Source organism: Canis lupus, chromosome 11 (assembly GCF_048164855.1).
Source record: "Canis lupus baileyi chromosome 11, mCanLup2.hap1, whole genome shotgun sequence".
Taxonomy (NCBI): Eukaryota; Metazoa; Chordata; class Mammalia; order Carnivora; family Canidae; genus Canis; species Canis lupus.
The window spans coordinates 65,014,482-65,041,764 of NC_132848.1; the positions used below are offsets into that span (position 1 = coordinate 65,014,482).

The 27,283-nt window shown below is 45.9% G+C and overlaps 1 protein-coding gene and 1 long non-coding RNA gene across 15 annotated transcripts in view; one reads left to right on the forward strand and one right to left on the reverse strand.

Annotated features, from left to right (window-relative positions):
- B3GNT2 (UDP-GlcNAc:betaGal beta-1,3-N-acetylglucosaminyltransferase 2) overlaps positions 1-27,283 on the forward strand; it is a 270,923-nt gene that overhangs the window by 198,420 nt on the left and 45,220 nt on the right. Inside the window, exons 1-3 of one of the 13 annotated variants that reach the window (XR_012003599.1) lie at positions 4,027-4,395; positions 5,416-5,571; positions 10,175-13,774. The exons of 8 other annotated variants lie outside the window; for them this stretch is intronic. The gene's annotated coding sequence lies outside the window, so the exon portion shown is untranslated. Of the gene's footprint in view, positions 1-4,026; positions 4,396-5,415; positions 5,572-10,174; positions 13,775-27,283 lie in introns of those variants that run through there. 4 more of the 13 variants (XR_012003598.1, XR_012003597.1, XR_012003596.1 and 1 more) reach the window with 4 other exon arrangements.
- Positions 20,970-25,343, reverse strand: LOC140600331 (uncharacterized). 2 transcript variants are annotated; one of them, XR_012003601.1, is made up of 3 exons: positions 24,339-25,331; positions 23,892-24,050; positions 20,970-21,345 (listed from the first exon to the last, which is right to left on the reverse strand). It is a non-coding gene; the product is annotated as an uncharacterized lncRNA (long non-coding RNA). The 2 variants fall into 2 exon arrangements; XR_012003600.1 differs by having other exon boundaries at positions 20,970-24,050; positions 24,339-25,343.

Genomic DNA, 27,283 nt, shown 5'->3' on the forward strand with positions numbered 1-27,283 from the left:
TTCATTCTTTTTCTGCAGCTGAGTAGTATTCCGTTGTCTCTATATACCACTTCTTTATCCATTCACCTATAGAAGGACACTTGGGCTGCTTCCTTATCTTGACTATTGTAAATAATGTTTCCATAAACATAGGAGTGCATGTATCTTTTTGATTTAGTGTTTTTGTTTTCTTTGGGTAAATACCCAGTAGTGGAGTTACCGGATCATATGGAAATTCTGTTTTTAATTTTTTGAAGAACCTCCATGCTGTTTTCCACAGTGGCTAGCTACATCAGCTTGCATTCCCACCAACAGGGCACAAGGGTTCCTTTTTCTCTGCATCCTGGCCAACACTTATTTCTTGTATTTTTTATTTTAGCCATTCTGACAGGTATGAAGTGATATCTCATTGTGGTTTTGATTTGCATTTCCCAATGATTAGTGATGTTGAGCATCTTTTCTTGTGTCTATTGGCCATCTGTATGTCTTCTTTAGAGAAATGTCATTAAATGTCTTCTGACCCTTTTTAAATTGGATTACTTGTTTTGTGTTCAGTTGTATAAGTTCTCTATATATCTTGGGTATTCACCTCTTACCTGATATATCATTTGCAAATATTTTCTCCCATTCAGTAGGTTGTCCCTTTGTTTTGCTGATGATTACCTTCAATTCTGTGAGAGCTTTCTATTTTGGTGTAGTTGCAATAGTTTAATTTTGCTTTTATTTCCCTTGCCAAAGGAGACATATCTAGAAAAATGTTTTTATGGCAGATAACAGAGAGATTACTGCCTATGTTTTCTTCTAGCATTTTATAGTTTCAGATCTCACATTTTGGTCATTTTGAGGGTTTTTTTGTATATGGTGCAAGAAAGCCAAACACGCATTTTCAAGTACATATGGAAAATTTACCAAGGTAGACCATATTTTGGGCCATAAAACAAGTCTCAATACATTTTATAGGAGTAAAGTCATTTTAAGTATTTTCTCTGGTTATAATGGAATTAAATTGGAAATCAATTATAGACCTCTGAAAAAATTCTTAAATACTTGTAAACTAAGTAACATACTTCTACATATGCCATAGGTAATACAAGAAATTAAAAGGGACATTAGAAACTCTTCTTTGACCTGAGTGAAAATGAACACATGACAGAATTTGTGGGATGTTGCAAAAGGAGCAGCACTGGGGGAAATTTGTAGCATGAAATGCCTCATTAGATGGGACGCCTGGGTGGCTCAGCAGTTAAAGCATCTGCCTTCAGCCCAGGGCATGATTCTGGAGTCCTGGGATCCAGTCCCATGTCAGGCTCCCTGCATGGAGCCGGCTTCTCCCTCTGCCTGTGTCTCTGCCTCTCTCTCTCTCTCTGTGTCTCTTATGAATAAATAAATATAATATTAAAAAAAAGAGAGAGATGACTATGCAAAAACATAGACACCCTCTTACATTATAATAAGCAATTTAACTCAAACATTTTCTGCTTAAAATTTACATCACATTAATGAACTAAGCAGGTGGTTTTCCAAGAACTAAGGGAGATTCCAAGTCTTCACTTCTTGCAAAACAGAAAACTGTTCTCAGCTTTGAAATGACAGTTTAAATTTTTCTTCGGTTTTCTGCCGTTTACAAAGCTCTGGGTAGCCTCCTCCAGCCGCATCTGAAAGAAGGCAGTTCTTCCCCAGCGCTTAGTATGGGTCTGGGCACTCAGCCTGAGGCAGCAGCAGAAACTTTGTGACCCCTCAGCACCTGCTCTGGGGATTCCTACGGCCATCTCCTAAGGTCTCCATTATTCCAGAATAATCCATTAAAGGAAGTACGCTTGTGAGATCTGGATGCTGTGCTCAACTCTAGTTTGTAGGGACAAGGTAAAACTCGTCCATCGACTGCGTGTGGCCTGTGCTAGGAACTGGAAGCTACAGAGATGAACAAGGTAGAAGAAGGTGCCACTCCACAAGCTACTTACTCATTGCAAAGGGAGGTAACTGCCAATTAGCACTGTAACCACGCATCCCAGTCTTGTCCCTAAGGGCCGGACACCTGACGCGTGTGTTCTGAAGAGATGCGCTATGACATAGAAAGCATCACCTGTGTAACAATTTTACCAAAAAAGTTTAAACCTGAATCGCCCCACCTCAGTATTTAATAGGAAACACAGGCGGTAGGAGGACACATTAAACTGCATCACACACAACACACACACACACGCAATCAGATAGTGGAACATTCTTTGAGAAATATGGCTTGCACTTTTAAAGTCAGTATCATATATAATGAAAATAATTGAGGGATTGTTCTATATTAAAAGGAGCTAAAGAGAAATAACATTTTCATAAGTGGGGGTAGGGGGAGCATTCTTGGATGGACAAAGATCCAGATTTGTTAAAAGTGTTAGTTAGTGTTGGAAAACCACGTTGTCAGGTACCTGTTGTGGAATCGGACAGTCTGGGATTTTTGTAATTATTAGTGAGATTGGACACTTTTTCCCAGGTTCATGGTCTGCTTATCTGTTTATATTTTATGTATTTGGTCTTGGTCTTAGAACTTGTCCTTGGAGCTTGGTCCTAGAGCTTGATGTTCCTCACTTCTGAATCACAGAAAGGCTTCCCTTTTGTTGTCTCTAAAAGAAAATGTTTGCTTAGTAGAAGTGCAGAATTAGCTTTGATTTTCGAACCTCCTGATGAATATTCAAGTATTTGACCATCCTACTTAATTAAAGATAATTTGAAAAGAAGAGAAAGGAATTCTAGGGGCAGCCCCGGTGGCCCAGCGGTTTAGTGCCGCCTTCGGCCCAGAACGTGATCCTGGAGTCCTGGGATCGAGTCCTGCGTCGGGCTCCCTGCATGGAGCCTGCTTCTCCCTCTGCCTGTGTCTCTGCCTCCCTCTTTCTCTCTGTGTCTCTCATGAATAAATAAATGAAATCTTAAAAAAAAAAAAAAGAAAGAAAGAAAGGAATTCTAGAGCCACAAAGCCCAAATCATGGTTTCTCACAATTTTTTTCCAATGGGTAGGGACTTCTGAATCACAACAATGTGTAAATGATGTTATATAAAGCTGTTTTTTTAAAAATTTTATTTGTTTAGTTATTTTACAGAGAGAGAGAGAGCGGGGGAGGAGCAGAGGGAGAGACAAGCAGACTCTATGCTGAGCATGAGCCCAACAGGACTCGAGTCCCATGACCCTGAAACCATGACCTGAGCTGAAATCAAGAGTCAGATGGTCGAATGACCGAGCCACCCATCTTCCCCTAAAGCTGTTATTTTTTAATTCAAAAGTTATTTTTGTTACTAACTATAGGTTTAATAAAATGCTGGCCAACTATTAACTGTGTGTCTTAATTAAAAAGTAGAGAACATAGGTTTGGGACTTAAACTGACTTGGGTTGGGATCTTGGCTCTCCATTTATTATCTGTGAGCCCAGGAGTAAGTGACTTAGCTTCTCTGAGGTTCGATTTTTTTTTAAAGATTTTATTTATTTAAAAAAAAAAAGATTGTATTTATTTATTCATGAGAGACACAGAGAGAGAGGCAGAGACACAGGCAGAGGGAGAAGCAGGCTCCATGCAGGGAACCCGATGTGGGACTCGATCCCGGGCCTCCAGGATCACACCCTGGGCTGAAGGCAGTGCCAAAACGCTGAGCCACCTGGGCTGCCCTGAGGTTCAATTTTTATCTGTAAAATGTGTGTAACTAAAATGTAGCCAAGCCCTCCTTGGGCAGCTCAGATCTGACCTCACCACATAACGTTGCACTAAAAAAAAGAAGAAGAAAACCCATAAATCTGACTGAGTATTATAGAATAATCTACCGTGTTCCTTTGAAATCAGAACATGTTTTCAAATGATAGGTATTTGTAATCTTTCTTTCTTTCTTTCTTTCTTTCTTTCTTTCTTTCTTTCTTTCTTTCTTTCTTCTTTCTTTCTCTTTCTCTCTCCCTTTCTCTCTCCCTTTCTTCCTTTCTTCCTTCCTTCCTTTCTTTCTTTCTTTCTTTCTTTCTCTCTCTCTCTCTCTTTCTCTCTCTCTCTCTCTCTCTCTTTCTTTCTTTCTTTCTTTCTTTCTTTCTCTCTTCCTCCCTCCTTCCCTCCCTTCTTGCCTTCCTGCCTTCCTTTTGGCTGGCACAGAAAATAATGATGTACTCCACCATTGATTATATCTTACAGGCAGTGGTGTCTTAGATTTAAATGAAATATGGCAGTGTCTTTTTTTCTAAGAGTTTATTTATATATTTGAGAGAGAAAGAGCACAAGCTGGCAGAGGGGGGCAGAGAAGGAGGAAGAAACAGACTCCCTGCTAAGCAGGGAACCCAACTTGAGGTTCCATCCCAGGATCTGAGCCGAAGGCAGATGCTTAACCGACTGAGCCACCCAGGCACCCAACATGTGGCAGAGTCAGTATTGAGGCTTTCTTGGAGCTCTGAAGGGGTAAGTTATACTTCATGTACCTGAACTTTGAAAAATCCTCTCCAAATCTCCCATTTTCTCCCCAAATTCTTCTCCTCTCTGTAGTGACCATGGCATGTTTCTCTCTTTCTCCCTGGCCTCCTCTTGCAGCCCGTGGGCCCTTGCCAGGCTTCTCCTACCTTCCCTCTCCCCCTCGCTTTCTCTTCACTGTCCCCTCCCAGCCCTTAGTTTGCCCGGCTCCCTCCAGCCACTCACCGATTCCACCTTTTTATTTCAACTTAGCCCCCCTGTCTCTTGGCTTTTCCATTCCTGTCCCCAACAGCACCCACCAAGGAAAATAAAGAGTCCTCCAAGAAACTACCTTCCTAGGAGGTGGGGAGCAGGGAGGCAATTATAAATACTTAACATTTAACTTTTTGTGTGTGGTTTCATAGACAATGACAATATCTACCTCGTGGGGCTTCTGTGGGGATTAGAAGAGATAGGGAGTATAAATACTTGGCCCGATGCTGGCACATGCTAAGAAGTCAACCAGGGTTAGCTATCATTATTTACCATTGTTCTAGAAATAAATGTACAATTAACATTGTAACAACACAGGAAAGAGAAAAAGGCCAAAGGAGAAAGAATCACCCCCTGTCTTAACACTGCATATTTTCCTAGTAGCAATTATAAATATGCCACGGTGAAATTTGATTTTTTATGCTTTTCTAGTGACAGAGCATTCTTATGTATGAATCATAGTCCATAAATGGACATATAAGGATGAGAAGAAAGTCATTGTGCATTTCTAATACATTTTAACATGCAGTATTCTGTGATATTTTTGGATTACCACAGAGAGGAACTTACTATCATCTTCTTCCTGTATCTAGCATGAATTTCTTTTTCTCTAGTAGAAGGACATTTGGCAGAAATTTATTGAAATTTCAAAGGAATGCTACTACCTACTATTCTAATGAAGTATTTGAAGAGGATTGTAAAAAAAAAATCCTTTAAACACTAGGGTAAATAACTTTTAATACGCTTTCCTACTTATAGTCATGGAAGATAAGAGGAAAACCTTGCAGACTGTAAAATGCAACTGGTGATCTGGGTTGTCATTTCAACGTCACATGATTTGGAGTTGGAGAGACTGGCCCGAAGGCTGAGACCCTGCTATAGACTGAGTGACGTCACCCCCACGCACCCACCCAGGTTCATAGCTTGAAGCCCTAACCCGCAATGTGATGGTATTTGGAGGTGGGATCTTCAGGAGGTGTTTAGGGCTAGATGAAGTCATGAGGGTGGAGCCCTCACGATGGGATAAATGCCCTCCAAGAAGAGACACCGGGGAGCCCTCTGTGTCCCTATGTGCACAAAAGGAAGGGTGCTCGCAGGGAGAAGGCAGCCTTCTACAAGGCAAGAGAAGGAGCCTCAGAATGAGTCCTACCTTGGCGGCACCTTGATCTTGGACTTCCCAGCCTCCAGAGCTGGGCAACAAATTGCTGTTGTTTAGACCACCCAGTCAATGGCATTCTGTTATGGCAGCCCAAGAAGACCAGTAGAGTCTGGTGTCTTCTCATACTGAAAGTCAACAGGAAGGTTAACAGCAAGCCTTCTTAGGCTAATTTCTCCATGCAAAGGGAAGTTTCCTAAAAGCTCTGTGAAAGTTGAGACAGTGTAAGAAGTAAGAGCACATGCGTAATGTTGCAAAACCAAACCTAAGGCTTGGTGAAACTCAAAATTAGGAAGTTTTATTTTTAGAAATTGCAACATGCAACTCAACCCTTCCTTGATTTCTTTGCTGGCTAACGTATGGAGATAGTGAATCGATACCCAGCGTGGGAGCATTTTTCATGCTGCTGTCTCAGTAGGGAACATTCTAGTAGCTGCTGGAAGCATCTCCTGAGCCCCATCATTTTGTGACACAGCAAAGAGCCCTTGGACTCTGTGCCTGGGGAAGGACATGATCCATGCCCCAAAGGTTCGCCCTGCCTTTGGGAAAACTGTGTTCTTCCCTAAAGGGCAATTCTGAATCCAACTCTTTTGGGGGCTCTGAGAGAGAGAGAGAGAATATAAATATGGTAAATTCAGAGACAGTTTCCCTGAGAGAGCCATGTGACAGAAAAAAAATTCCCTCTTCCTCCCTCCATCTGGCTCTATATTTGTATTGTTCTCTCCTGTGTGTGGTGGGAGAAGAAAATTTTACTTTTTAAAATGAGAACCAACGGCTGCCTCCTTTGCCCTCTAGAGAAATGTCCTGTTTTGCGTGAAGGGACTACCTTGCTGTCTCCTCCAAGGTGATCTCAGTCAGATCCAGGCTGAAAGCTCAGGGCCACACTTCCTGCCCTTTGGGGGGGAGAGCGGAGGGGGGAGAACGGGGCGGGGGAGCCCTGAGCAGTCGGGCAGAGAAGGGAAGGAGAGGGAGAGGCTCAGAGGGAGAAGCCAGAGGGACTCAGGTCCAGATGGCACAGCAGGAGGGCACCAGGGAGCCCTGAGGAGGCAGGAAGGCCTGGGGGCTCTACTATAAATGTGAAGATGGTGGCCACGCAGCCATGTGAAGTAACTGGCTCCAAACCTTTTATGAGGATATGCTGCTGAGGCGGATGATGGCCCTGGGAAGGCAAGAGGGCGCTGGGTTCCAGGGCTGGGCCCAAGAGAAGGCAGGACACAGGCATTCAGTGGGGACAGGAGATTGGAATGAAGTGGCCATGAGAAGGAAAAGCCCGGGAAGGCCCAGGTTGAGCCATTTGGATGGAAAGGCCGAAGGGTGGGCGACTTCCCAGCCCGGCCCTGGGTCATGCATAGGAAGGGTACAGTATACTGTTGGGTGCCGGAAGGGTCGGGGCCCCATCTCCAGGATGGGAGAAGGGGTCTGGAGGAGGGAGGACCAGCCTCTACTGTCCTGCTCACCATCTGTGGGAAAGGCACGTCCCAGATCTCCAAACAGGGTCCAAACGGGAGCAGTCGATGTTGATGTTCTCACAGCCTGGATTTGGAGGTGCCAGAGGGCCTGGAGTTGGCCGCTGGTCAGGTGGACCTGTCTTTGTGGGTGGTGTAAGGTGAGGAAGGGAACGCTGGAGGGTCACCAAGGCCCTCTGCACAGCCACTTGTCATTTCTGGGGACAAGGCGTGAAGTAGGTAACACCTTAACCATGATAGGTTTGGAAGCCAGACTGATTTTCTGCTTCTTGAATTCCTCCTGCAATTCCCTTTCCTTCATATTTAGCAAAGTCATTTTGAGAGCCTGTGACAGCTGGGCTCCAAAAATGTCACCTTCCCAAAGGTGAAGACACGGTTCTCATCCAAACGTACAGTGAGCCTTGTCCAAGATTTCTTTAGCTCCCTAATGAGGGAAGCAGCACGATGACACAGCTAGTTCCAAGGAGAAGAGACAGAAATATATGTGGTTAGTGCCAAGAAGGCCGGAGCAAGATGGCTGAGTTAGAGACAGGACAAGATGGTGACCTCACAGGGCAATCCAACTGCCTATCTTTTCTACTGGACAGAAGTCATTTGTGTCTCCACCGGGGAAAGGTCATTTGCAAAACATGTCACTCTTCCACACAGTAGATGTAACCTCACAGAGCTCAGCCTAATCGCTAGAAAATAGTAAGTCCAACAGTTGCTTCCCTCAAAATCAGATGACTTGTAGGCAGATTGTTACACAGACTCACAGTCATGTGGCTTTGAAAGAGTACGGGGTGGGGGGTGGTAACTGGGTGACGGGCATTAAGGCGGGCATGTGATGTGATGAGCATCACGTGTTACGCGAATCCAGTGGTTGAACACTGCATCTGAAACTGATGATGGGCCATGTTGGCTAATGGAATTTAAATCAGAAGGAAAGAGAGAGAGAGAGGAAGGAAGGAAGGAAGGAAGGAAGGAAGGAAGGAAGGAAGGAAGGAAGGAAAGAGGGAGGAGTACCTGGTAATATTTTTGCTGTATTTCCGATTTTTGGATAATTTTTCTTAACAAAGGGAAGTAAGGGACTAGACTATTATTCTCACTTAGGTTGGAGAACTAAATAAAGTATCAGAGTCCTGGAACAAGCCATGACTTTCAAAGAGGCACATTGTGGAGAATCTGGTCCAAGAAAATTTATCCCCAAACATAGGTTTATTAATTATTTTTTTAAATTTTTATTTATTCATGAGGACTTAGAGAGAAAGAAGCAGAGACACAGGCAGAGGGAGAAGCAGGCTCCATGCAGGGAGCCCAACATGGGACTCGATCCCGGGTCTCCAGGATCAGGCCCTGGGCTGAAGGCAGACGCTCAACTGCTGAGCCACCCAGGCTTCCCCAAACATAGGTTTAATTATGTCTCCCAACTTGCCTTTTGTAGCTATTCTAGGGCTGATATTCAGCTGGGACACACGGGCAGAGGCATATCAATTATTTATGGCTCATGTCCATTCTCACTGGGCCAGTGCCCCTTTCAGATTTCTTTGTGTCCAACTGGCCAGATGGACCAATTGTTAAATATTTTAAATATCATCTCTGACTTATCCCACTCAACATGGCTTTTCCTGGCTTTTCTTTTTTTTTTTTTAAGATTTTATTTATTTATTCATGAGAGACAGAGAGAGAGAGAGAGAGAGAGAGAGGCAGAGACACAGGCAGAGGGAGAAGCAGGCTCCATGCAAGGAGCCCGACGTGGGACTCGATCGCAGGTCTCCAGGATCATACCCCGGGCTGCAGGCAGTGCTAAACCACTGCACCACCGGGCTGCCCTTTTCCTGGCTTTTCTAGTGGCTTCAACCATATGAATATATCCTTAATTCCTGGTTTCTAACATTATCTCTTGATAGTGAATATTATCCAGGATGTATTTGGTAGCAGATAGTAGAATATCAACTAAAATAGCTTCAACAATACAGACTCGATTACTTCATATAACAAATCTGGTAGTGGCAGTTTCAGGGTGAATTTAGTGGTTCAGTGATGTCATTAAAGATCTCAAGTCTTCTCATCTTTTCTTTCTGCGGTCTCAACATGTCGGCCATGTCTCCTTGCTGTGGTCACAAGATCGCTGCCGTAGCACCAAGTATTATTTTCATAGGACATCATCCTAACATGAAGGTTAAGGAGAGGTCTTGGGGTGCTTTTTCCTTTTTTGATTCTCTCTCTTTCTCATTTATTTTTTAAGTAGGCTCCATGCCCAGTGTGGAGCTCAACACATTGCTTGAACATATGACCCTGAGATTGAGACCTGAACTGAGATCAAGAATCAGACACTTAACGGAGTGGGCCACCTAGGCACCCCTCCTTTTTATTTTTAACCAAAGAGTAAATTCTTTCTTAAGAGCCACCAGCAGGCTTCCACTTATGTTTTATTGGCCAAAAATGGGTCACATGCCAACCTTTACACCAATTACCGACAGAGAAGATGAGCTTTGGCCCAATTATAGTTAATTTTCTTCAGCTGGGCCTACTGACCTTGACTCAGATCAGCTTTCTATTAACAAGAAAGATGAGGAAATGGCAGCTGAGTAGCAACGAGCTACAACAGCCATTCATAGCACTTTAGTTGGTGTTCTTTTAATTTGGAATTCTTCCAACAGTCTGTTCCTCCTTTTTCTGGTTTAAAAGTAATGTCTACGTGTTTCTTATTATAAAAGTAATGTATGCTAATTGCTCATTGGGGAGAATATAGAATACATAAAAGAAAATAAAAATCACTATGTGGGTATATGTGTGGATATACATGGATTACACAAAATTAGGACTGTATTATATATAATTTAGTTTAGTTTCTTATCTATTTTCAACTTGACATTTTATGATGATCTTGTTTCTGTTTCCTTCTTGGTCCCAGCCCTTCTCCACACATGTCCAAAGGAAAAGAAAAGCACAGAACACATCCTGAGTCTCCACGAAGTGATTAATGAGCTAAAATTCACTTTTGATTCGAGAAGGTCCTGACTTGCTAGCTCCTCATTGGTCTCCACATGGGGCACACCATCTTGTCACTCTCCACCCGCGTTCCCTCCCAGACCCCCAGGACAACAAGACACCTAGGTCAAGAAAGAAAGAGACAGAGAAAATACATTCTATTCTTCTCCATCTGACTAAGGCTTGACACTGGGAGTGACCTCATTGTCTTCAAGAATCCTGGCCTCACCTTTACAGGTCTCAGCAGGACACCTCTATCTTTGTATGACTAGCGGGTGATAGCACCAACTGTTGTGCATGGAATAAATGGTCCTATGTTGGTGGCAGGGATAATCTCCATCTCCATAGAGCGTTGCTTGTACCTCTGTCCTGTGTGTCATTATGTTAACAATAGGAAGGCATATATGGGAGAACTCCTGTGGTTGAGCTGGATCTTAGAGACCTCCAGATGAGGAGCTATTTGTCCTGGACAAAAGTTCCCTGATTGATCACTGTGTCCACAGCACATTATCAACCTCAGGGGGCCTTACTTTAGACAAAACACTGTCTACAGTGGTGCTATGGAGTATCTGTTCTCAGTATTTGTTGCTTATTTTGGTCATGGTATCAGTAGAGATAAATGCCTATTGTTAAAAGGCCTAGAGCTACTATTTGAGGATAGTTGGCCCCAAAGCCCCATGTGACAGAGAAAAAAGATAAAAGATGGCAAACGAGATAATTTCTCTCATTCTATCCACCCAGGCCATAAAATGTGAATGCCATTTTTTAGGTGGTAGGGAGCTGTGAACGTTTCTATTAAACTTTGTGAGGAACCACCTGACCTTATGTGGCAGATTGTATTTTCCAAAGGTGGCCCCACCAATATCTTCCATCCCACATGCTCTTCTGCAATGTGACGTTGCTACTCTCTCAAGAGATGGGTCTAATGGGTCACCTATCCTTGAATCTGGCTGGACTTAGTGACTCCCATGTAAGATTGCCTGGTTTAGCAGAAAAACAAAACAAAACAAAACAAAAACAAAAACAAGATGCCCAGTTAAATTTTGATTTCAGATAAACAGTGAGTGATTTTTTAATGTAAGTATGTCCCATGTAGTGTTTGTATTTTATTTCACCCCTCTTCTCATGTAACCATAGAATGTGACAGAAGGGTTGCACATGACTTCTAAGGCTAGATTAGAGGAAGCTTGAAGTGTCTGTCTTGGTCTCTTAGAACCCTTGCTCTATTGATGCTGCCTTTTGGGACACACCCTCTTGGTAAACATGTACTGTGAGAAAACCGAACCTCATGTAGATTCTCCAAAGATCCCAGCCCAGGTGCCAGGCATGTGGGTAAAGGCACCACTACCAGAGCAGGCTTACCAACAGAATTTTCTATGGTGATGGATATGTTCTATATCTGTATTGTCCAATACTGCAGCTGCTATCCACATACATCTGTGTTCAATCCACTAGCCATATGTGGCCATAGAATCTTAAAATGTGGGCAGTGCCACTAAGTAACTAAATTTTAAATTTTAATTAATTAATTTTATTTTTTTAAAGACTTTATTTGAGACAGAGAGAGAGAGAGAGAAAGAGAGAGAGAGAGCATGAGCAGGGGGGGAGAGGGAGAAGTAGTCTCCCCATGGAGTAAGGAGCCCAATATGGCTCGATCCCAGGACCCTGGGATCATGACCTGAGTGAGCCAAAGGCAGACGCTCAACTGACTGAGCTACCCAGGGGCCCCATTTTTAGTTAATTTAAATGTACATTTAAATAGCTGCATGTGGCCACTGTTTGGACACTATAGTTGTAAATGATTTCAGTACCCAGCCCTTGGAGTCAATCCTACTCATTTGAGTCTTTCTAGTTGAGGCCTCAGGTATCTAGGTGCAGAGCAAAGACCCCTCAACAGTGCTCTGTCCAAATCCCAACCCACAGAATCCAGAACATTAACAAAAAGGGTGTTGTATGTTGCCAAGTTTGGGGTTGTTTATTATGCAGCAGGAGATAATCAGAACAAAGTGTACCAAGAAAGACTATCTAGAGGAGGGTTCCAAATCCAAAGGCCCTAGGGCCAGGAAGCAAGTAAATGAAAAGAACAGCCCAAGGTGATTGTAGCCAAGACCCATGAAAAGGGCAAGGATCAGTCATCTAGTTAAACAATGTTCTTCAGTTTCTAGTGACCCAGAGAGGCCTCAGGCCTGGAGGGTAAAGATTTCTGCTGACTCTACTTACGAGGCGTGACATCTCAAGTCACTTTTAATTTTGAGCCCCAATTTCTTAACCTATAAAGTAGGACTGAAATGACCTGTCTACACAGGTTGGCTTAGCATGTTGGAGGATCCAAGGAGCTTGTGGAACGAGGGCACATTGTTTGCTCCTCACACTGGAATCCATCCTCACAGACCTGCTCAGTCCTCTGCTCCGGAACAGCTTTGCAAACCCACTACAGCAGCTCATGTTTCACTTACAGGAGCTCTGTGGTTTTAGGCACCAAATCTTATTAAACAAGATGAAACTGTTAAAAGAAACCTCATGGTTTTTCTGGGTATCTGGTGGGGCTCTGTTTCTGTGGAGGCTTTTAGCTCTGAGTTGCACACTTTGCTGAAGCTGGTTTCCAGTGATGATCATTGAAATGGGCCTGGGGTGCAAGGCCCCAGGAGCCCTGATGGACTGGCCTTGGGGCCTAGACATCTGAGGGTGGGTCTCAGTGTTCTCTCAGATGTCAAAGGAATTGTTGTTTGGAACTAAATTCTGGCCAACAAGGAGCAGTGAGCCTATGTATGAAATCTAAGAGCACATGGCATGTGTATAGTCAGTGTGCTCTAGATTTCAGGATGGGAGATTTCAAGAAAGTTCAGGGAAAGGATGGGCATGATCCCATGTCCCGAGTGGAAAGAGTGGAGACTTTAGAATGAGACAACATGGGCTTGAATCCAGGCTCTGCCAATTATAGGGTCAATGATCTCTGAGACTCAGTTATCTTATTTGTGAAAGGGGTGTGATACCTCCCTCCCAGGGTGTTATAAACAGTAATTGGGATACAACTAAATATTGACATTTAGTCAATATTGAAAAGAATATCAGAATATTCAATAGATAATAAGATGTATCACATTCACATCCAGTGAATAAATATCCATGAATTAATAGATCTTTGAGAAATACAGATACCGCCCAAAAGAGAAGCTGGCTTAGGAGGGTTGGGGGCTTTAGAAGATGGCACATGACAACTTCAGAGCAAGTTCTCTTGGCGCCGAATGGCAGGGCAGGCAGCAAAAGTGGTTAGACATCAAAGAGGGGGGGTTCCTGGGTGGCTCAGCGGTTAAGTGCCTGCCTGCCTTCAGCCCAGGGCATGATCCTGGAGACCCAGGATCAAATCCCACGTCAGGCTCACTGCATGGAGTCTGCTTCTCCCTCTGCCTATGTCTCTGCCTCTCTCTCTCTCTCTCTCTTGAATAAATAAATAAAATCTTTAAAAAAAAAAAAGAAATCAAAGAGGGATGTGGTCCTGCTTTTCTACCTGCAAATAAGCAAAGAGGAAAATGATTAAAAGAGCCTATTGAGCTTAGATTACCTCACTTTTCCGGGGCACAGGGAAGTCACCCAAGCTTGCAGGGGGCAGTTTCACAGATTCTCTATATCTTAAAAATCCAACAGTCTTCCTTCTTGAAATTTATCTTAGAGCAATAATGAGATAAGTAAATCAAGAAGTATATTCAAGCATGCTGTTGATAAAGAGTAAAAACTGGCAACAGCCTAAATATTGAGTAATAAGAAGTGGCTAAATAATTATTGTAAACCTATAGCAGCATGTATGTAGCCATAAAAGTAAATAATGTAGGTCTATGTTTATTGACATGGACAGATATTCAAAAACTGTTATGTGACAAATGGATGTTAACAAACAATATGAATAGTCCAGTCTCCCTCTTTTTAAAAATTTCATCTTATGTAAATTCAATTAATTAACATATATGATTAGTTTCAGAGGTAGAGGTGAGTGGTTTATCAGTCTTATATAACACCCAGTCAGTGCGCATCACATCACGTGCCCTCCCTAATGCTCATCACCCAGTTACCCTGTCCCCCTACCTTATCCCCTCCAGTGACTCTCAGTTTGTATTTTTATAGTTAAGAGTCTCTTGCGGCTTGTCCCCTTCTCTGATTTCATCTTGTTTTATTTTTCCCTCCATTCCCCTATGGTCTTCTGTTTTGTTTCTTAAATTCCACCTTTGAGTGAGATCATAGGATAATTGTCTTTCTCTGACTGACTTATTTCACTTAGCATAATACCCTCTAGTTCCAACCACGTTGTTGCAAATGGTAAGATTTCGGGTTTTTTGATAGCTGAGTAGTGTTCTGTTGTATAAATATACACCACGTCTTCTTTATCTGTTCATCTATTGATGGACATCTGGGCTCTTTCCATAGTTTGGTATAATCTCCCTCTTTTTTAAAAAATATTTTATTTATTCATGAGAGACACACACACAGAAAGAGAGAGAGACACAGAGAGAGGCAGAGACCCAGGCAGAGGGAGAAGCAGGCTCCATGCAGGGAGCCTGACATGGGACTCGATCCCTGGTCTCCAGGATCACACCCTGGGCTGAAGGCGGCGCTAAACCGCTGAGCCACCCGGGCTGCCCAATCTCCTTCTTTAAAGTGCATGGTATTTATGTAACATGGACCTGCGGAGCTACCTATCTAAATATTCAATGCTTATGATCAGTTGGTTGATAGGATGTGCTTTTGACTGAAATATAATTCAAATACCATACACGTCACCCTTCTAAAGTGCACAGTTCAGCAGTTTTTAGTATATTCAGAGTCTATTCAATGTCTATTCAAATCCTTTGCACAATCTTCACTAATTCCACAACATTTTCCTTACCTGAGCATTTCGTAACCCATGTCCGTTAGTGGTCAGTCTTCTCCCCAGTCCTTGGCAACCACTAATCTTTTCTGTCTCTATCGGTTTGTGTTCTGGACGTTTCATATAAATGGAATCCTACTGTATGTGGCCTTTTGTGTCTGGCTTCATTTAGCATAATGTCTTCAAGATTCACCCTGGCTGTAGCACATATCGGTACTTTATTCCTTTTCACTGCTGAATATTACACTGTGATATTACATATGTCACATTTTATTTATCCATTCATCAGTTGCTGGACATGGGGTTGATTCCACTTTTTGGCTATGGTGAAGAATGCTGCTGTGAACATTCGAATCTAATTTTTGTGTGAACATAAGTTTTCAGTTCTTTGGATGTATGCCAAGGAGTGGAACTCCTACATCATATGGTAATTCTATATTTAACTTTTTTTTTCAAGATTTTATTTATTTGAGAGACAGTACCATGAGGGAGAGAGAGAGAGAGAGAGAGAGAGAGATTGAGCAAGCAGAAGGGGAGGGAGAAACAGGCCTCCAGCTGAGCAGAGAGCCTGATATGAGGCTTCATCTCAGGACCCCAAGATCATGACCTGAGCTGAAGGCAGATGCTTAACTGAGCCACCCTGGTGCCCCATATTTAACTTTTTAAGTAATGACCAAATTGTTTTCCACAGCAGTTGCACCAGTGCACATTCCCACCAGGAATATATGAGGTTTCCAATTTTTCCACATACTCGCCAACACCTATTTTGCTTTTTTTTCTGGCTTTATTTATTTATTTATTTATTTATTTATTTATTTATTTTTAATAACCGTTCTAATGGATGTGAAGCAGTATCTCACTGTAGCTTTAAACTGCATTTCCCTAATGGCTAGTGATGCTGAGTGTCTTTTCATGTACTTATTGGTTGTTTATGTATCTTCTTTAGAGAAATGTCTATTCAAATCCTTTGCCAGTTGGTGGGATTTGGGTTGTTTTCTTTTTGTTTTACCACATTTCTGATTTATAGGCAATGACGACCTGTTGTTTGTGTAATAATGAATGAAAGAATCAGGATAAAGTCTGGTGTGGCTGCATAGTGGCCCTTTCTGGAACCACGAGTTTGGGTCTAGGCTCCCTGGCAGGATTCATCTCAATTAGTCAGGGGTGACTCCCCTGGAGGAGCAGAGACCCCTCTGGCTTTGGCTAAGGGGAACGTTATCAGGAGGAAAAAATATTCAGAGGTGGGTCCTGATTATAGAGGGAAAATTCAGGGTCTGACTAAGGATTCTGGTAGCAGGTGGAGCAAGGTCAGGTCTGGGAGCAGTGGGGCCGAGTGTAGCCACAGAGGAGAGGTTACTCTGAGGCACCTGTGAGAGCTCCAGCCTAACATGGGCCAGATGTGGGCCAGATGTGGGCCGCACTTTCCAAAACAGAGAAGGCATCCTTTCTTCAGTTAGAATTCTCATTTTGGGGGGGACTGGGTGGCTCAGTGGTTGAGCGTCTGCCTTCAGCTCAGGTCATGATCCCAGAGTCCCGGGATCGAGTCCCACATCAGGCTCCCTGCATGGAGCCTGCTTCTCCCTCTGCCTGTGTCTCTGCCTCTCTGTGTGTGTCTCTGATGAATAAATTAAAAAAAAAAAAAAAAAGTAGAACTCTCATTTTGGAGGCACTCCTGCAATAATTCTATTTTGCCTAGAGCAGTTCCTTTCTTCTTCCTTACTATGCGAACTGACCGTGGCTGATTTGGTCACTTAGCAAAATCCTCAGGTTCTTTTAGGTTAGTCTGGAATCCTTCGAAGGTCACACCAACCTTCTCCTGGGATGTTTGCTTTGCCGAAAAGAAGGCTGACACCAAAGCCTACCAAATACATATATGCTTTCCAGCGAATAGCCACCCAAACCGTAGATGCAACCTGTTCAGGAAGTCCTGCTTTCTGCCCTGAGAACCCACCTGACCTTTTATCAAAAGGTCCTCTCTGGGATGATGTCACATTCTCTCAGCTTCCAGGGTCAGCTAGCCCTGTGGTTGAGGCAGGTAACAGGTCCCTTGGTCAAGTGGGAGGACGCAGGACCACCAGGGCCTATGCCTCAAATGCTCAATAAGGGTAGATGATAGAGGCCTGCCACTTCTTAGCCAACTATTGTATCCTGACTATTGTATAACTTGATGTGACTATGATACGGTGTGTCTCCTGAAAATGCACTTCTAAAGTGCATTAGTCCAATTAACAAACCCTCTGGTATAGATTTTTATAGTATTTTTAACCAGCTAAATAATCACCTCTGTAGTGTTATTCATAATTGGGGTGTTTCAAATGTTTTTGGGTTTTTAAAAATTTTTTATTTATTTATTCATGAGAGAGAGAGAGGCAGAGACACAGGCAGAGGGAGAAGCAGGCTCCATGCAGGGAGCCCGATGTGGGACTCGATCCCGGGACTCCAGGATCGCACCCTGATGTAGGACTCCATCCTGGAATTCTGGGATCACACCCTGAGCCAAAGGCAGACGCTCAACTGCTGAGCCACTCAGGTGTCTCAGGGTGTTTCAAATATTAACGAATCATCCTTGAGGTATGTTAAAGTTAAAAGTAAGTAACAAGAGTGTGTAGAAGAAGACAGGATAAATTCATAAACTTGGGATAGGCAAAGCTTCACTTGTCAGGACACACAAAAAAGCACTGGCATAAAAGAAAACTGACACATTGAAATTCAGAAGAAAAGTCCAAAAAATCATCTGCTCTTTGGAAAACACATTTTAAAAATTGAAAAACACAAGGTAGGGTATCCCTGGGTGGTTCAGCAGTTTAGCACCTGCCTTTGGCCCAGGTATGATCCTGGGGTCCTGGGATTGAGTCCCACGTTGGCCTCCCTGCATGGAGCCTGCTTCTCCCTCTGCCTGTGTCTCTGCCTCTCTCTCTCTCTATGTCTATCATGAATAAATAAATAAAATTTAAAAAAAGAAAAATACAAGATAACTGGAAGAAAATATTTGCAATGCATATATCTGACCAAGGACTTGTATTCAGAATATGTAAGGAAAACAACCCAATTTTTAAAATGACCAAAAGGGTGAAAGATATGTTGGAGCTCTTTATATTAGCTTTACAACTTTTCTGTAAATCTGAAGTTATTCTAAAATAAAGTTTATTTTAAAAATATGAGCAAAAGGGCAGCCCAGGTTGCTCAGCAATTTGGTGCTATCTTCAGCCCAGGGCGTGATCCTGGAGACACAGGATCGAGTCCCACGTGGGGCTCCCTGCATGGAGCCTGCTTCTCCCTCTGCCTGTGTCTCTGCGCCTCTCTCTCTCTCTGTGTCTCTCATAAATAAATGAAATCTTTAAAAAAATATATGAGCAAAAGACTTACCCAGACACTTTATAAAATGCATATGAATGCCAAAAAGATATGTGAAAAGATTTCCAACATCATTACTCATCAGAAAAATGCACATTAAAATCACACTACTACGTCCCCACTAGAGTGACTAATATTAAAAACATTGACAAAGCCAAGTGTTGGTGAGGACTGGGACAATTATACCGCTTACACATTGGTGGTAGAAAAATAAAGTGATAAAACCACTTTGGAAAATAGTTTGGCAGTTTCTTAAAAAGTCAAGTACAGGGACGCCTGGGTGGCTCAGGGTTGAGTGTCTGCCTTTGGCTCAGGGCGTGATCCCGGGGTCTTGGGATCGAGTCCCCATCTCAGACTCTCCACAGGGGGCCAGCTTCTCCTTCTGCCTGTGTCTCTCATGAATAAATAAATAAAATCTCTAAAAAAAATTCAAGTACATATTTATCATAGGACCTTGTAATTCTACTTCTAAATATTTACCCAAGAAGAATGAAACTATGTCCACAAAAAGACTCATAACCTGAATGTTGATAGGAACTGTATTTATTATGGCCCCAAACTGAAAACAACCCAAATTTCTAACAAGTGAATGAAGAAACAAATTGTGATGGAGCCCTAAAAGGGGTTACTACTCAGCAATAAGAATGAACCATGGCCCTACATGCGCAGCGTGGGGGCTTCTCCAGGACATCGTGCTAAATGAAGCCAGATACACAAAGAGGGGGCTCCCTGTGTGATCCCACTGATATGGAAGTGCCCGAGCTGAGGGCCAGGTAGAGGCGGTGACTGCAAAGGGGCACAAGGGAACTTTTGGGGGATGATGGGACTATTCTGTAACTTGATTGCGATGGGGTCACGTGACTCCATATGCACTTAACAGAACCGTTACACTAAAAAAAGGTCCATTTCATTGTGTGTGAATGACACCTGAAAAAGTTACTTTTTAGAAGAAATGGAAGGAGAGGAATAGGAAGAAGGAAAAGAAGAAGGAGGGAAGAAGGAGGAGAAAGAGGAGGAGGGTGGCGGGAGGAGGAGGAGCAGGAGAAAGAACATGAACAGGCAGAGATGGTGGCATTCCCGGGCGAGCCTTCGTCTGCCCTGTGCCTGTCACTGCTGAGCGCTGGGGCAGGGAGATCAAGGCGCAGGCCTGTCCCCTGTCTCTAGGAGCTTACAGTCAAGGGCAATTTTGTTCAAGATCTCCCCAAGTGTGAGGAGTGACAAAGCATCCCTTGCTCTGGGATTGGAAGGAGGGAGTCCCTGTGGTTTGGTAGGGTCCCGTCCTTCTTCTCCGTCCTCACCCTGCACCCCACGGCCTGTGGGTGCCCAGGCCCCAGAGGCTTGGGAAGAGCCGTCCCTAGGCGCTGTGTGCGCTCTTCTCCCCACTGCCCTGATGGCTCCTCAGCGTGACTCCTCCTCTTTCAGACTAAGCTAGGACACAGCTTTGGGGGGCCACCACCCTGGTGCCCCTGCCTCTCACCCTCAGCACTCCTGGGAGGCAGATCCCCATAGCTCATGGGGCCTGGGAAGGAAGCCCCTTGTGATCCTGCATCTGAGGCAGCTCCCCTCCCCCCAGCCCTTTACCTACTTGATGAAGATAATAAAGGCTCATGTGTCTGAGCCGGGGACACCTAAACCCCCAGGATTAAGCCCTGGTCATCCATGAGGAGGAAGGGGGACACTTTATGTCTCGTGATGAGCCTACAGCCCCAGACAAGGGCCGGGGGCACTTCTCAGCCTGGTCTTTCTACCACTGCTCCAGAGGCCCCCCCTCTAAAACACAGAGAAGACACTGAGAGAAGGTGCTGGGTGTCGGGTGGGGGGAAGGGCCCGGGGGCAGCCAGCGCCTGTCAGTGGAGGGTGGGCCCCGGTGGCAGGTGGAACTCGGGCAGCGGATGTCACCCCAGTCCTGGCGCTGCCCCTGCCCTCTGCTGCTGGGCCGTGTGTGGTCACAGGAGCAAGGCTTGGGGGACACAGGGGGTGGTTTGGGGAGATCGAGCCCAAGAAATGCCACCTTGAGATCTATGCCATGGCTCTCAAACTTTAAATGCCAGCCCAAGAAATACCAGCTTTGGGTCGAGCCCAAGAAATGCCATTCAAGGGAGGTAGCAGCAGCCGTGAATCAGGAAGTTGGCCTGTGACTCGGGATCAGATGAGAGGAGGTGCCGCCTGGCTGGAACCGGGAAGCGGGGCTATTCCTTCTTCTGTGCCTGCCCATCCCCGGGGTTTCTAAGAAATGCTCGGCCCTTGGGGGATCCCCGGGTGGCTCAGCGGTTTGGCACCGGCCTTCGGCCCAGGGCGTGATCCTGGGGTCCCGGGATCGAGTCCCACTCGGGCTCCTTGGATGGAGCCTGCTTCTCTCTCTGCCTGTGTCTCTGCCTCTCTCTCTCTCTCTCTGTGTGTCTCTCATGAATAAATGAATAAAATCTTAAAAAAAAAAAAAAGAAATGCTTGGCCCCTATGTCTTGGTTCTCCTAGGAGCCAGATGTATAATCATTTGGGCACATTTATTTTTATTTTATTTTATTTTTTAAAAGATTTATTTGTTTATTCATGAGAGACACACAGAGAGAGACAGAGACACAGGCAGAGGGAGAAGTGGGCTTCCTGCAGGGAGCCCCATGTGGGACTCGATCCCCCCATCCCCTGGACCCAGGATCATGCCCTGAGCCAAGGCAGACGCTCAACTGCTGAGCCACCCCGGCGTCCCAGTTTGGGCACATTCTAACTTGAAAATGCAGAAACATCCTTCCAGCTGCCTCCTCCTTTTCCTTTCCTTCCAGAGCCAGAAGAGTGTAGGGGGAGAGCCTGAGTTGGAAATCAAGTGGAAAATGCTTTTGTTTCTGGGGATTAGGGAAGAATTATCGGAGTCAAGTCCTCATCTGTAAAAAGAAAACGTAAATGCGCTGTTAAGTCCTGCTTAATAATTCAGACACCGAACTGAGCCAACTAGAAGCTGAAGTGAACGATCAGATATACCCACACTCTTCCCTTTTTATCAGCTTGCAAATGTCCTGGTTGGCATCTGCTTGGAGAGAAGCAATTAATGGCAGTGGAACTAAACCATTCATTTATTCATTCATTTATTCAATAAAATTTTCATTATTTCCTCCCATATAACAGGCAGACACAGCTAAAAGCTGAGGATACCCATTAGAACAAGGCAAATATCCCTATACCTCAGGGACCTCGGGATCTATGCCATGGCTCTCAAACTTTAAGGTACATCAGACTCCCCTCGATGGCTTAAAACACAGATTGTTGGGCCCCATCCCTGGAGTTTCCAATTCAGCAGATCTGGGGTGGCCCAAGCATTTGCATTTCTAATAGGTTCCCATGAGATTCTGATGCTGCTGGTTCTGGGACTACCCTTTGAGAACCACTGGTCAAGGCAGTGATTTCACCCAGCTACTTTCTTCTCTTTTCTTTCTTTCTCTCTCTCTCTCTCTCTTTTTTTTTTTTTTAAGATTTTATTTATTCATGAGAGACACACAGAGAGAGGCAGAGACACAGGCAGAGGGAGAAGCAGGCTCCCTGTGAGGAGTCCAATGTGGGACTCGATCCCAGGACCCCAGGACCACGACCTGAGCCAAAGGCTCAACCACTGAGTCACCCAAGCATCCTATTTTTTTTTTTTTTTAAGATTTATTTATTTCTTAGAGGGGGCAGGGATGAGAGGAGGAGGGGCAGAGGGATAATCTTCAAGCTGATTCCCTGCTCAGCAGAGCTCAATCTCTCAACCCATGAGATCATGACCTGAACCAAAACAAGAGCTGGGTGCCAACTGTTTTTACCTCTTGGCTTACTTGGGTAAACTGAGAGAAACCTGGAACCCTGAGCCAGGTTGCAAATAGCCCAAGGTTACCAGCCCAAGAGCTGTGGTCATTCCAGGCCCCACAGAGCAAAGGGAATCAATGTCTCAGGGCTCACTGACCTTTAGAGGGACCACCAAAGGCCTTGGCACCCACGCTGAGGTAGGAAGACAGGCAGTTTTGAGAGATCTTCTGTTGACTTCTCTAAGGAAATGAAGGCCTCATTTTATCACCAGCCCAATGCAAGCCCATAGCTCTGGGTGGCCAAGTGTGGGTTAGGATGCAAGGTGGTCTTCCACAGTTTCATCACCCTCCCCCCCCATACATCTGCTGATTTCCTGCCACATTCTTAACAATCCAGGATAGCTCATTCCTCTTCCACTCTCACAGGCAGAGCAGTAGGTGAGATGCCATTTGGGCCCTTGTGATCTTTTCCACGTGAGTGGACATAAGAGCATGAGACAGAGCTCTGTGGGGCCCTGCTGCCGGAGGCTAGTGTGACTGCCAGGAATCGGGACAAGTAACAGAGGGTGAGGGTGGATGACAGCAAACCTTTATACCAGGAGATTTTAAAATGTATCTGGGCGGGGTGGGGGGGCACCTGGGTGGCTGAACTGGTTAAGCATCTGCTTTCTGCTCAGGTCATGATCCCAAGCCTGGGATCAAACCCCACCAACCCACAATGGGCTCCCTGCTCAGCGGGGAGCCTGCTTCTGTCTCTCCCTCTGCAGCCCCTTGCTCATGCTCTCTCTCTCAAATAGGTAAATAAGTAAATAATCTTTTAAAAAAATGCATCCAAGGAGGCTGGTGGCTCAGTTGGTTAACCATCCAGTGTGTGATTTTGGCTCAGGTCATCATCTCATGGGTCCTGCGATTGAGCCCTGTGTCTCTCCCCCTGGCCCTGCCCCCACTCACATGCAACTCTTTTTCTCTCCCTCTCTCAAATAAATAAATAAATCTTAAAAAAAATAAACAAAACAAAACAAAATAAGATACATATAAGGAGGAGGATGTGTTGGTCAGAGGGACAGCTGGCTTGAGAGCAGATGCAGAGCCCGTACCCCAAATGGCAGATCATCTTGTGAGCCCAAATCTGTCAAAATTATTTATTTTGTAACAGCTTTATTGAAATGTAAGTCACATCGATCTAAATTCACCCATCTAAAGTATACAATAGAGGGGGGCCTGGCTGGCTTGGTTGGAAGAGCATGTGACTCTTGATCTTGGGGTCATGAATTTGAGCCCCGTGTTGGGTATAGATGACTTTAATAAGCAAATAAAAACTTTAAAAAAAAAGCATGCTGTTCAGTGGTTTTTAGTATATTCAGAGTCATACAGCCATCTTCCCAATGAATTTTAGAATATTTTCGTCCAAAAAAGAAACGCTGTACCCCTTAGACCCTGAAACCTCCAGGCCTCCTCCAGCCCTAGCCAACCACCAGTCTACTTTCTTTCTCTTTTGGGGTAGGCTTCAAGATGACCTCTAACAGGGAAATATGATAAACCTACATTTGGGCTCCAGAACCTGATCAGCAGAAACCCAAGGTGGCGGGAGATCATTTAGAAGTTGTCGCTTAACCTTGGAGCCCCCCATAGCCTCAGGCTCGGATTCCCACCTCCGGAGGCTGGTGAGGATGTGAAGGTCGGGCCCAGGCCCGGCCCCAGCTGCTCAGCAGAGGGGAACCTCTCTGGTGGGAAGGAGGCCCAGTGATGAGGAGACCAACCGTGGAGCAGCCTCAGATAAAGTCCTCTCCCGAATCGGTGGCACGCTGTGGCTTTCAAAAAGTCAAACCGTAAACTGAGTTATGTAAGAGGTATTTTCCCTGCCTCCCACCCAGGAGGCTCGGTCTGGTGCCAAAGTCAGCAGGGCCCAGTTTCGCGCAGAAGAGGCACAGGGAGACTGTGGTCCCTCTGAGCTGGCTCCTGCTGCCCGAGGCGGGGGAGACCCCGGGGACCCCTGTGTCCTGCATTCCCGGGGGTCCCCGGCCTGTGGCCCGAGCCTCTCCTGATTGCTCTGCGGCCTGCACCCCGCCTGCCAGGACCCTGCTGGCGCGTGGGCTTACCTGCTCCACGTGAGCTGCTTGTTTTTGTTGCTGCCACGGCAACAGCTTTGTTTCAGCTCCAGCACCTCTGTCCCCAGTGTGGAGCGTGGCAGGAGGCCCAGACCCGGGGCAGCCACTGTCCCCTCCGCGGCCGGGGCCGGGGCCGGGGTGGAGACGGTCTCAGCGGCTACCTTCCCCGGGCGGCCCTTCGCGGGCTGCCAGGAACCTGGCCCTTCTTTTGCCCTCCCCAGAGGGACCGAGGTGCCACGGGATCTCTCTGGCGTCCACGCTGTCAGGCCGCAGCACCTTCGCCCCCGCCCCGCCTTTCCTGATGCAGAGCAGAGCCTGGGCTCTGCAGGGACTCGAGGGGTGGTCCCTCCCCTGCCTTGCAGGTCCCCCCACTGGCAGGGAGCTCAGGCCGGGGAATGCAGAGGGGGGAGGTGGAGGGGAGCCCCGAAGAGGAGGGGGCTGGCGGGGTCATGAGAACGTCCCTTCCTGGAGCTGCATCCAGCGAGGGGGGGGCCTGAGGGCCGCCAGACAACAGACCAGAGCCGTGGCCGGGGGCAGCCGGGCGGGAAGGGCTGACAGGCTGGAGGCCTTAGTGCCCGCCTGAGGGTCCCGAAGGTTCCGTGGGGGGAGTCAGACCCTGGGAGTTGGTGCGGGAGGCGGCGAGGGACAGCGGAACCACAGGCCCTGGCTCCGGGCCCTGCCCAGGCCTGCGGCCCGCTGGGTCGACAGCCCTGAATTATTAAGGGGGGGGGGAGGCTGGCACAGACGCGGGGGTCACCTCTCTCCCGTCACCAGTCACCATCGCAGGGAGGTGAAGAATTCAGCGGCCCCGGGGCGACCAGGGTGTAAAAAAGGCCTCTGGCTGCCTTGGAGGGACCCTGGCCTAGGCTCTCCATTCCTCTCCATTCCGGATTTATCAGGGCCTTTTGTTCAGGTGCTCCAGCTGCCCCCCTCCCCCCCACATTTTCTGCATTCCCCTTCCTGCTGAGCAGCTTTGCTCCCTCCCTTCCCCACAGATGAAGCCCAGGGGCCTTGGATCGGGGTGGGGGGGTGGGGGGGGCAGTCTCAGGGGTCCCCCTGCACCTGACGTCAGCCTCGGGGGGGCTGGCCAGACCCCTCCCATTCGCAGGAGATCTCCAGAGCAGGCCAGATCCACTTCTAAGTCTGCTCTGGGCTTTCCCTGGGGTTCCCCTCCGAGCAGATCCACCCATGGGTGTTCCATTTCCAGTGCCTGGAAAAGAAAGGCAGAGGGAGCCACCTGAAGTCATAGAGGTCGGAATAGTGTCTGTGAAACGTGGAGGGACAGATCCAGGCCCCACACTGCTGTGAGTCCAGAATCCTGGGGCAAGGATGGGCCTGATGGGTCTGAGAAGGATCTGGGTGGCTTGTGGAGCCGGGAACCCCTTCCCAGTTTCGTTCCTACGGTCCTTTCTCTAAATGCCTAGGTTCCTGGAAACTGCTGATCCCCTACGAGGACGAGCACCCGCTGGCCTCCTCCGGACAGCAGGGCGTCCCCGGGGGCATCGCTTCTTTGATAGCGCCGCTCACTGTTTCCGCCTGGCACAGCTCTGGGCCTCACATTCTCTTGTTTCCTTTCATCTGGACGGTTAGGAAAAGTTGTCCAAGATTTGGAAATGGGACAAGGGGATTCCTGCAAGCCCCTGAGTCCTGCTGGGCTGGGGCATTGTCCCGCGACAGTCCTGCCTGTGGGGGATGATCTGATTTTCTAGGGATGTGAACCTTTGTCTAGTTACTATTAATTAGGGTATTTTACAACTTTATAAGGAAAGCATAGAAAACCGATAGCCACACAGGATTGTCATAGAGTGATGCAAATAAAAATGTTTGCATAAATAAATTTTTGCATAAATAAAACACAAGGCTAAGGTTTTATGATGTAGCTTCACAAACTATTTCAATGCTCTTTCAGTTATTAGAAAGACTTAAATATCTTCTGTACTTTTTTTTTTTAAGATTTTATTTATTTGACTGGGAGAGGGAGAGATTAAGCACAAGCAGGGGGAGCAGCAGAGGGAGAGGGAGAAGCAGGCTCCCCACTGAGCAGAGAGCCTGACACCCCGACACCCCGACATCCTGACATCCTGACATCCTGAAGCAGGGCTGGGTCCCAGGATCAGGACCTAAGCTGAGGGACACTTAGCTGACTGAGCCACCCAGGTGCCCCTGTTCTATACTTTTTTGAACCAGCCTTACCATCCTGTTGATTATCTCATTAATTAATTAAATTCGCTTTTGATACACGTTTAGTCTACATTTGTAAGAAAACTATGTTTTAAAATTTTTAATTAAAAAATTGACATAAGGCAAAATGGACACTTCATGTTACAGTTCCATGGACTTTACCCATTTAGAAATTGTGCAACCACTACAACGAGGCCACAGAACAGCTTGATCATGCCAAAAAACTCCCTTGTACCATCCCTACAGTATCACGTCTGTGTGTATGGCTCTGGTATAAAACAAACAAAAAAAACCCCATAAAATATACCATCTTAAGCATTTTTTAAACGTACATTTCAGTAGTTGTAAGAATATTTACATTGCCGTAAGACAGAACTTTTTCATCTTGCAGAACAGAAACTTTGATACCCATTAAACAACCGCACCCCCACCCCCAGCCCTTGGCAGCCACCAGCTTACTCCTTACTTCTAGGAATTTGACTATTTTAAATATATCACGGTAGTGGAATCATATAGTATTTGTCCTTTGGAGGCTGGCTTACTTCCCTTAGCATAGTATCCTCAGTGTTCACCCATGTCGTGCCACGTTTTTGACGTTTCTGAAAATTCTTCTTTGACAAGTCGCAGAAGGGTGTCAGTGACTGGGGGGTTGCTGGCCGGCCTGTGGGGATTCCCTGCCTGTCCCCACCACAGGGGAAGGCTCCGGGCCTCTGAGTTTGGTGCTGCCCCTTCCCCCCCGCAAGGCTTCCAGAAGC